The sequence below is a fragment of the Palaemon carinicauda genome, chromosome 1 (genome assembly GCF_036898095.1).
Source record: "Palaemon carinicauda isolate YSFRI2023 chromosome 1, ASM3689809v2, whole genome shotgun sequence".
Lineage (NCBI taxonomy): Eukaryota > Metazoa > Arthropoda > Malacostraca > Decapoda > Palaemonidae > Palaemon > Palaemon carinicauda.
The window spans coordinates 25,328,041-25,340,540 of record NC_090725.1 but is presented as its reverse complement, the minus strand read 5'-3'; positions in this window follow the sequence as shown (position 1 = coordinate 25,340,540).

The window sequence follows — 12,500 nt, the reverse complement described above, 5'->3', positions numbered from 1 at the left end:
TTTATTTGTAGGTAATTCTGTTCGAATTAACGAACAAATCTCTTTTTATTTCTTATGAAATTCATTTCTGCTTCAAATTTTCTTTTTATCAAATAAAAAACTTAAAGAATAAAAACTATGTTGTAATATGAAATTTATTATTTAGAAATTGTAAAAGTTCCTTAAAATAAGAGGGATAAACATCTTTATTTCTCCTGTGAAAACAATTCCACTTTCGGCCATGGAATTTCGAATTCATTTGTGTATCACTAAACCTCAAAAGAAATGAAATTGATGCGTCCATCTGTTTCTACTTTTTATGGTTTTTCGACGTCCTAAAAATTGATAGGGAGGAAGACATCGGTTGTCGTATTCTTTTTTTTTTAAAGATCGTAAAAAACGAGAATTTTAAAAGGAAATTGATTAAACTTGGAATGGTTTCTCTAAAAACTGACACACAGAAACATGGAGTCAGTGATATTGGAGAAGACATAAGCTTGCGTGACCTTTGAGTAACAATTGAGTTTTTATTTGAATAGTTTTAAAATGTTTTAAAGAATTAGAACACTAAAAAATAAGGATCATGTAATATGAAGATATATTTACGAACAACTATAAATAATTACATAGTGTTTTAAGAATCTTATCAAGATTTAAAAAAAAAAAATGTCGATGATTATGGTTTATGTGAACTTGGAATGTTTATTCTTTTCATTTTCAATATCAATCTAGCACAATAAAGTAATGATGAAAGAAATTATTCAATGTTAGCAAACAAATATGATCAACAATTTCTTTTAACAACGATGACTGGTATGTTATGAAAAAAATAAACGAGCCAGTCATAGGAAAAAAAAAAAAAACTTTTCTAAATGATAGCAATGCTTCCATTAACCTTTCATAACTTAGTGGGGTGATAAAGCTATCTATTTAATACATACAGCTGATATCTTAGCTCACAAGTTGTAACCTACTTTTAGGTACTTTGAAAGATAGGCAATGTTACTTAATTATATAATTGTGGTTGAAGGTCCACCCTTTCCGGTTACCAATCAGTTTCCATGTTACCTGAATTATTTTGATACCAGTTGGCGAAGCATTTCAATGGATATGCATAAAGTAATCTCCCATTCCATGTTTTAGACTTAAGCTTTTACAGGAGCCATGAAGTTAGTGTTGAGCATAAATCCGTTGATAATGTTAAGTTATTATATTTTAAGTTTGGTTTTGTGCTGTTTTACTATTGAATTTTTAACCAATACAGTACACATGATGGTTGTTTGTGGACACTAAATTGGTTTGTAGACTAATATCTAGCGCATATAAATATTTCTTTATACTCTGTTCTTGTAGATTATATATGAAAGATCTGTTTTAATATTGTTACCGGTCTTAAGATATTTCATTTCAATTGTTCATTACTTCTCATAAATTTTATATATTTTCTTATTTCCTTTCCTCACTGTGCTAGTTTTCCTTGTTGGAGCCCTTGGGTTTATAGCATTTGGTTTTTGCAACTATAATAATAATAATAATAATAATAATAATAATAATAATAATAATAATAATAATAATAATAATAATAATAATAATTGCATTCCCTTCTGCCGAAAGCAAGATGTAAAGCCTACGAGAGACTAAAAACACTTAGCATTTCGTGGATAACAGTTTCCATTATTTCATTATTTATTTTTCTGGGTTCATTTAGGCTTGTAGGAAGAAGAATCCATTGACTAGTTCCTATACATATCTCAAAACAATAAATTCAATGTCAGAACAGATGAACAGTAATTTTATCTGACCTCGAGATAAACTGACACAGATAGCTTTTTTTAGATTTTTATCAGATGCCGGTTTTCTTAATGTTTTTTAACTTTTATAACATTTACTTTTCTGATTTTAATTGAATATTCTTTTAATCTCTATTTATAATAAACGATACCGGCATCAATGACCTTCGATGTCAGGATACCAGAGAACTTCAAATCATTAATTCATTCCACAGAAGTGAAACTCTATCCTGATTGAAAAAAAACGAGCATTCATATTCATTATCGAAGAATTTGTTTATTGACCATTATTGGTGCAATTGCAGATGAAGAGTGGTGGTAACTTTCCTCTAAAAGAAAACCTGGCCTTAGAGTTAAAACCTTGAAAAAGGTGAGAACTTATTAGAATGCAAAAATGTCTGCCCCACTGAAAAAAATTACATTCTTCAAACTGTTTTTTTCTTTTATATATATATATGTATATATATATATATATATATATATATATATATATATATATATATATATATATATATATTTATATATATATATATATATATATATATATATATATATATATATATATATATATATAAATATATATATCGTCATAAAAAATTTCCTTTATCCTTTTAAGCTGTTTTGAGCCCTGAATGGGTTATTACTTGCAAGACGTAATAATTTCCTTGTAGTACACCAAAACTGACCTTTGAAGGAATTAGGGTTTCCAGATTTCACCTCCAGGGACATAGTGATAATATTTCCCCAACTTACTCGACCATCTCTCCCATTGTGGGTATATGAATCTAATTACCTGTACACAGACAGCCTACTATTTGAAAAACTATTGCTTTATCATATTCGGCATTAGAGTGAGTGAATTCTTAACGAATAATTGCGAATTTGCGGTATACTGTCTCGGGTGTCTTTTCCAATGAATGGATTTATATACCTTAAAAGATTGAATAAAAAGAAAAAATTGTTATGTGTTCCTGCAACCTGCAATCAAATTGTAAATTATTTAAACGATAATAAAGTAAATTCATAAGGTTTTATGCGAATACAGATATATTTTAAACATACTCTACAGTATATATTTATATATATATATATATATATATATATATATATATATATATATATGTGTGTGTGTGTGTGTGTGTGTGTGTGTGTGTGTGTGCTTGTATGTGTGTTGTGTTCGTCCCTATCCCTTATTTTGTTAGTTTTTTTTATTTTACTTTTACATTACCTTTATTTTATTCATATTCATTTTCAGTCCTACGTTTTTGCTTTGTATATTCAAACCATGTGTCAATTTTTCCAGTTCTTTCACTGATTCATTAGATAAAACTATGTCATCTTCATATCTTAAGTTTTTAAGGTTTTACACAGTAATGTCAATTTTCACATTTTCCAAATCTATATTCTTAAAAGCTTCTTGGAACAATGTGAATAATTTTGGAGAGATGGTGTCTCCTTCTAAGTCTTTTCTTGATGGAAACTTTTTCACTATTTTTAGGTAATTTTCGTATTGCTCTATTTCCCATAAACATTGCATCAAGTGTTCTGACGTAGGATTAATCTATTCCTTGCTTTTTGAAGGGCTTTTTTTACTACTGATGCATTGACATAATCAAAAGGCTTCTCATAGTCTATAAATGCCATACATAGTGGTTTGTCATTAACTTTTGATTTATCCATTTGGTGGTTAATTACACGGATATGGTCATTTTTTGAAAATCCGATTCTAAAACATACAACATTCTTGGTCGATTAAAGTCTAACACTTTCTATGACATTTATAAATATTTCATATATTACTGGAAGTAAACTTATTAGGCTGTAATTTTTCAGGTATTTTGTGTGTCTTTTTGTGAATTAATAAAATGAAAAAGTTTTGCCTGGGACGAGGAGAACCACATAGTCTATTCCAGACGTCAATAACTCGTTACTTCTATTTTTAAGTAATATTTATTCGCTCTGGCTTCCAACTCGTTTCCACTATTAAAAACAGTTATTTTACGTTAATATGTGTCTATACAAGCAATTCATAATTGTTATGTTACTAGCTAAGCTCCAATCCTAGTTGGAAACAGGATATTATAAGCCTAAGGGCTCCAACAGGAGAGAATAACAATGTGAAGAAATTAAATGAAATACGGAAATAAATAGAATAGTGTGCCCGAGTGTACCCTAACGCAAGGGAATTCCAACACAAAAAAGTGGAAACAACAATTCTCTTTTTTTGTAGATAAGGATATGAATAAACTTGTTGTATTTTTGTGGTTTCTTTTAATATTTGTCTCTCATATTTCAATTGTAGGTTTAGAATCCTTAATCTTTAACGGATGAAAAAAAAATCCCTGTAAATTATCATTATTTTATAAATATCTATAAATAAATTATAATCTAAATATGTATACTTCAACAAACCATCTTAAATTCTTTATAAAATGGTATCTCTGTGAGTTTCTTTTATATTTGTTTCTAATATTTCAATTGCAGGTGTAGAATTTTTACTCTTTAATGGCTTAAAAACCTTTAGTGTTTTGGATTTTATAAACATGTAAAAATAAATCATCATCTAAATATGTATACTTCAACAAACCATCCTAATGTTTTTTAAAAGATATGAGCTATGCATTATGGCTACATAAATATATCTTCCTTTTTGCTCACAAGATGTCCTTAAGGAGATTCCCTCTTCGGCACCTCATAAATCATAGATTTTATTCTGTGATTTACTCATCCAGCCTCAAGAATTCCTCTTCCTCTTCCCACAAATAGTCATAATGAATAGAAGCGTAATTTTCGGATCCCTCAGTTCATTTTCTAGTAAAAAGGCATATGAAAATACCTACTTAATATCTTTCATTTTATGGAGGTGGGATATATAATGTATAATCCATTTGTGTAATGAAATTATATTATTATTATTATTATTATTATTATTATTATTATTATTATTATTATTATCATTATTATTATAATTATTATTATTATTATTATTATTATTATTATTGTTGTTGTTATTATTATTATTATTATTATTATTATTATTATTATTATTGTTGTTGATGTTATTATTATAAATATTATTATTATTATTATTATTATTATTATTATTATTAACAACAATACCATAAGTAATAATAATAATAATAATAATAATAATAATAATATAGTCTTGCCTATATAATAAGGAAGAAGCGTTTGGCTATACAGAGATATAGACAGTAGTAATACGTGGTGTGAGGGGTTGTAGTTAGTAAAACGAGAGAGGGTGTGAAGGGATGAATATGTGTGTGTGGATGTGCCTGTGCTTTTGTGAAAATATCTATTTCGATATCCAACCTTAATTTTTGAATTATCGCGTACATTAATAATAATAATAATAATAATAATAATAATAATAATAATAATAATAATAATAATAATAATAATAATAATAATAATAATAATAATAATAATGATAATAATAATAATAATAATAATAATAATAATAATATATTTAGGTAGTAGACCCTCTTTCAGGCAAGTTTTGTTGAAAATAATGGCTGCCTCAGTTGCATTGATCTTATACTCCGTCTTCTCGATGGCTCTAATTATCTTCTTTTCAGGACTACTGCATACACCCAGTAACTGAGCAAAATTCATCCTTCATGGAAGTTAGTCAAATTCAGGAATAATTAGCGAGTCAAGGTTTAAATATAGAATTAACTAATTAGGTAAGATTCACAATTCAGGTAAAAGTATACAGAGAACAAGCTACGCGTTTCGGGAGTGCTGTCTCCCTTCCTCAGGCTCTGGGAGTGCTGTCTCCCTTCCTCAGGCTCTAGTGCTGGAAACGATGAGCATATAACATCAATAGCTTTTCGACTGAGTCCGATGGCGGCTGCAGTATAAACATAATAGTAGATAGGAAATATTTTTTTTTTTGGGGGGGGAGGGGGGTTGATTTGCGTGCTTTACATTTGCACTATGTTATTTGAAATTAGAAATAAAAGTTTTTAATCACCTTATGTTTTTTTTTTCACTTTACATAAACTAGATTTTTAAAGCGGATATTTCTCTAGATATTTAATACAATCTTCCTTAATTATACCTTTATAATGGAACGTGTAGTTCCTGGAATAACATTCCCATCAGCACTGAAAAATAGTTTGTTTGATCTATATATTGAAGCCCAAATTGTATAAGAAATTATCTTTTCAAATTATAACCTGCAAAGAATTATGAAGGTTACACGTGTAGAAAATATTATCGCTAAATGCGAGGAAATGTATGAAAATAGAAAATAATGTTTTTAAACCATGACTTATCGTGGAATTGACTTTGGAGTTTGTGATCTATATATTTCGTGATAGACGACTTCTGCCCTATTCACTATTATACCATGATATCAGATTATTGAAAGGAGAATTTCAATTTAACTATAACAATATAAAAGATAAGCTCACACGTATTAAATCTTCCTGATTCCAATTCTACTCAGTGAGATTTACATCTGGAAACCAGTCGCATAAAAAGGCCACATTAACCCTCACATACTATATATGAGATCTTTCATGTATATTGAATAATTTTATTGGCTTGGAGACGGAGAGAGAGAGAGAGAGAGAGAGAGAGAGAGAGAGAGAGAGAGAGAGAGAGAGAGAGAGAGAGAGAGAGAGAGTTACAAGGATTTTGGATGTCTCAAAGACTTTTCAGTCCATCCACGGAGACTCCATTTGCTCTTTGGTAGAACAATTATTTTTAAGCATTTGAAGTAGTGTTCCAGATTGCTTTCAGAATAGAAATTACCCACGGAATCTCTATCACTCTCCTTTTGTAACTGTCAATCATCAATATTGTCTTTTTTCCCCGTAATACATGGCCACCTAACCCCACCATTCATAAGATTTTCGGCTTAGAATTACATGAAGATATGTAATTATATCTTTTATATGAAAAAATATCAAGTTTTCCTTTATGGTAAAATAGAAATTAGAATCGATTAAACGCATATAATTCCAAGCAATCCTAATTTCAGTTCGGTGTTTTAAACTGTGAAAAGAGAAAACCTGAGAAGTGGAATGTAATTTAATTCAAAACATGAAAGTGAATAGACTAAGACCCGAGACACTTCAGTTATAGTAAGCAGCTCCTCTAGGAGGACACTCCAAAATCAAACCATTGTTCTCTAGTATTGGGTAGTGCCGCAGCTTTTGTACTATGGTCTTCATCTTTCTCTTGCTTGAGGATATACTTTTTCAAACTATTGTATCTTATTTTTCTTCCTGATATTTTTTGTTTTAGATTGTATAGTTTATATGTGAAAGATTTAATTAATTTTGTTGTTGTTCTTATGATTTTTTGTTTTAATTGTTCATCAACTTCTCTTGTTGTTTATTTATTTCCTTATTCCCTTTCCTCATTCCACTATTTTCCGTGTTTGAGCCCTTGGGCTTGTAGCATGATATTTTTTCAGCTTGAGTTGTAGCGTAGGTAGTGATAATGATGATAATAATAGAAGTAAAGATAATAAAAATCTTTTAATGTAAGAAAAATTATGAAACATTTAGTTTTTTTTCTGATTTAGGAAGTTTGCAGTAACATGCTAGACACCAAATAGAGGAATCTTGTTTCACTATTATAAAAAAGGGGGGGGGGGTTCCTTCACTCTTAAATCAACAAATACTGTCTAATCTGAGCTACAAATGTCGGTTACTTTATTTAGAAAGTAAATTATTGAGATTAGCACATATTCTGCCATTACCTCTTTTCCATTAATAGTGAATAGTTGCTATAGCCAAATAGCAATTTTTATAATTGACAAATATGCTGCTTCCATTTATTTATTAAATTGCTATATTATATTATATTAAATTATATTATATCATATCATAATAAATTGAATATTGTATTATATTTCATATATTAAAAATTATAATATATATTGTATTATATTTTAGTATAATATATGATAAAATAATGTATTAAATTGTGTCATTATATCTTATTATATTATCTTATATTATATTATATTATACTGTATTACTTTATAATATAATAATATATATTAACGATCACTCTCCCATTAACTTTAATGGAAATTAAACTTTTCTCACATGGTAGAGACATGAATTAAAAATCATCCAATCAAACAAATGTCATTTAAGATTAATATCTCTATAATCTCATCGCCAAATCACTCACTACCAATAATATTTTTCTTCGAAATTGAAAATTAAATTTCATTTTTCAAGCTGAAGTGTATTTTTATTCATTAGTCTTAAATTGTGTCCCGGTATTAATAAATATAATTAATTATCAGGTATTATCTAACTGTTTCTCTGCAATGAACCTTGAATGGGAATAATATTTTTACATATAAGTAAAAATTCTGAAGACTTTCGAAAGTTGAATATTTTAGATTTTCCAGATTATCAAAGGCTTTGATTCTGTTATGCCTTGATACAGATAGTAATCATTTATTTAATCATGCTTCTAATTAACCCTCCTTTTATCCATCAACCTTCATATGTACGCTAATTTTAATCCTTTGTGTACAATCGTTTAATCCAGCTCTTAGCAAGATTTCTGAAATATAGTCAATTTCTCATTCTATTCTTTGACTTTTTTGTCCGTTATTTTTAAATCCTTTATTTATCCAGACGAGGACTGTAATATGTCAATGTCTGTTCTCACTTTTACGTAAACAATTTCCAGTCCATTTGGAGCATGCTCTCGTCTTTTTTCCAGACACTAAGAGGCTCTAATAGAATATCTGGATTAACATATCAACAATAACGAAAAGGCAACAAAGAAACAGCCATGTTACTCCCATTAATGTTTTTCGTTTCAAAAACATATTTGTTTTAGTTTAGATATATATGATATTGGATTTTATCTCATACTGTAATTGATATGATATTTTTCATAAGTATTTACTTAGATATTGGACATTATTATATTTCCTGATAACTGATAAAGTTTTAGTATAGAAATGTCTAGCCAAAGTGACATATTCGAACGATGTTATCAGTTACTTTAGAAATAATAATTATAAACTGATCAGTTAAAATCAGTTCAATCATTTTTTCTGTAACAAAACGTGATCTGATGACACTATGGTTACAAGCATGATCATGATGTACCATTTAAATAATAATTCTATTTAAATATTGTTACTAGTCTTGGAATATTTAATTTTCCTTGTTTCCTTTCCTCACTGGGCTATTTTCCATGTTGTAGCTTAGCAAATAATAATAATAATAATAATAATAATAATAATAATAATAATAATAATAATAATAATAATAATAATAATTATAATTTAGGATGCTTTTTTTTCAAAGACTATTGATCCTTGTCTACAAGTAAGAAAATTAGTACTTTTTAGTATACTATTATAAAGCTTCATATTTCTTGATTTCATATTTCTTGCTAATAGAAAATAGGAAAATGGAAATAGTTATGTATAATCCTCAGAAAAATATAATATATATTATCAAGGTTTATTAAAAATGGAAGATGTCCGAAACATGTAACGAAGTAACTTTAATTTGAATAAAATTTGTACTAGAACCAAATTAATGTTTGGCTTATACATATAAACATCTAATTAGTCAAAAGATTACTAACAACCTTGCATGTTTACTGATCATTAAATTATGACTCCAATTAAAATATGTCTAATCCATCTGCTGATTAGGCATATTTTTTATACCAGCAAATCTAATCTTATCTTTTTTTTCGATATGTTCATTTTTATTGTGTCTGAAATTTAATTGAATATATGTTTCGATATATTCTTTTGAGACCGTTTAGCTTGCGTCATTATACTACATTTTTTTCTATTGCAAATTTCAGTTCGTAACATAACCTATTGACATACAAATGCATGCACACACCCACACACACACACACACACACACACACACACACATATATATATATATATATATATATATATATATATATATATTTATATATATATATATATATATATATATATATAAAGATATATATATATATATATATATATATATATATATATATATATATATTTATATATATATACATTTACATATATATATATATATATATATATATATATATATATATATATATATATATATATATATATATATGCAGAGAGAGAGAGAGAGAGAGAGAGAGAGAGAGAGAGAGAGAGAGAGAGAGAGAGAGAGTGTGTGTGTGTGTGTGTATGTGCGTAGGTTTATACTATAGACTAAGATGGAACCGATAGGGAAAAGGCCACATCTCGATAAACTATCAGGCATCTTTAGCTCCTCTGTTGAGCTTGCTCAACTCAGCATTTCAAAGATCAGGAGGAAGAAAGAAAACGAGATAAAATGGTTTTCTTGTGTGTACTCTCAATCATTGTACAGAGCGTATGGTGTTACCCAAAATTAGAAAAAAATGATTCGATTGTGGAGAGTCTCTCTCTTACAAGAGGTTCTTGCCATAGGTAAAGAGTCTCTTCTACCCAAACCAAGTGGAAAGTATCCACTGAAAAACTACATTGATTAACCACTTGCGTGAAGAAGAATTAATCTGTTTCCTTCGAGCTAACAGGTGTCAAGGGAAAAAGGAAAATGTGTAAGGAATAGAGCAGCTATTTGATGTATGTTCAGCCAAAAATAGAAATTGAACCTTGGCCATAGACGGGTCCAATATCGCACTATCTGGCCAATCGAATAATCCAATAACTCTCAGACAGTAGTATCTCAACAGGTGGCTGGTACCTTGGCTATATTATTACTACCCACATCCTTTTTTTTTTTTTGTCCATCGTCAGAGAAGACCTGTGGGACTAACTTCTGTGAAAATCAATAACCACTCTGCACAAATGCATTGTCAATTTACTAATTATTTTCCACATTGTCAAGAATCTTATTGTAAATAGAATATTTTAATTAACTAATAACTTTTACTTCTTTCTATCAATTGGAATTGAGTTCATCTTAAATCTGTGATATAATCATGCCACTATCATCAACCATTAAGAAAGTATACAATGGAATAAACAAAACAATAAACAAGAAAAGGAGGAGGAAAGGCAAGAAAAATAAACAGAGAGAGAGAGAGAGAGAGAGAGAGAGAGAGAGAGAGAGAGAGAGAGAGAGAGATGATAAGGAGGGAGAGAGGGGGGGGGGGTAGGAAGGGAGGGAGGTAGGAGAGATAAAGAGAGTATTAAAAGCATCTAACAAAAGCCCAAAATATAACAGGGTCAAAAACATCCTCATACACTGATTACTATTATGGCCTCCAATAAACAAATCCCGGAGATTTGGCTTTTAGCCTAGATCGATAAAGCTGAATGTCTTGGGGATCATTGCAGAATCGGTGATCATCCTTTAAAATTAATTAACATATTAAACGAATATATATTAGAGACATCTACTCTTCTGGAAACTGAGTAAAAACAATCACAAAGGATAAGATTAACGCCTACAACAATTGGCTTTAGAGCATTTAAATGTACTTGGGTACCTCCACTTAATTCTCTCTCTCTCTCTCTCTCTCTCTCTCTCTCTCTCTCTCTCTCTCTCTCTCTCTCTCTCTCTCTCTCTCTCTCTCCTGTCCCTTATTGACTACTGAAGAAAAAACTTGTTTGATTTTTATTGGTATTATTACTAGTTTGTGAAATGCAATTTATATATATTTTTTCCTATTAAATGCATTTTATTAGTTAATTTAAAAGATTATTATCATGAAGTAGTATAATCCGTGGACGGTTATTTATTGAATAAAGATTTTGTTTTATGAATTATGACATCAGGATGATCAACTTCATGTCCCAAAAGTCTTTCATACCTTTATCAAAAAGTTTCCGTCATAGTCTTGCTACAGACTCCCATGGTGGTAAATTAATGTGTCCAACAGTAAGAGAGAGTTCACATTGTACAAAGATTGATATATTTCCTCACTTTGAAAAAAAAAAACCACTGTGGCTCAAGCAAATATGACCAATGGTTTGATTGAAAAATACAATCTGTTCTACTATTTTGATGATAAAATGGTAGCCAAGTTCAATATCATTTCTACTCCTAAATTATGCATTGTTGGGCGTCAATTTCCTTAGTTGTCATCCTATTTTTATTTCTCTCTCAACATAAATTGCAGGGATTGAATAAAATTCCACTGGTCTTCCAGTGAGACTCCGGCTAAAAGCTACCATATCTAAAGCGGACCTGTTTCCAATACCAGAATTTATACCCAAAGTGTCTTGATACCTGACCATGTGAGTTGAAAAGATTGATGGATTAAATGCTTGCCTAAAAGAGTTAAAAATGTAAAACGAGGACAAGCCCACTCAATTTTAGATGGCAAGAGGATATCTTGACGATCTACCAGAAACCTCCAATCCAGGGAACTTATGGATATTCAGTACATCTAACCAGTTCCTATTCCATTTTCATGGCTAACCCATAAGGAGGTGTTAGATAAGTCTATTAATCTGGCTGGTAAACCATGATACGCCACTTAGTGTTAAGAAAAGAAATTTAGGTGCAAGTGGTAAATAGTTTTTCTTCAGCCATCTTACAAGCATACAACTTCCTAATTCAAAATGAGCCAAAAGTGCTGACTCTCAAATCATATCCCAAGGACCTAGACTGCATAGATTAGAGTCTGGAAAATAATATAAAAGTCAAATTGAGTTTTATTACAGCTTTATTTCAACTGAAAGACATTATTGAAAAAAGGATTAATGCTTTACTGAAGTATAAACACTAAGAGTAC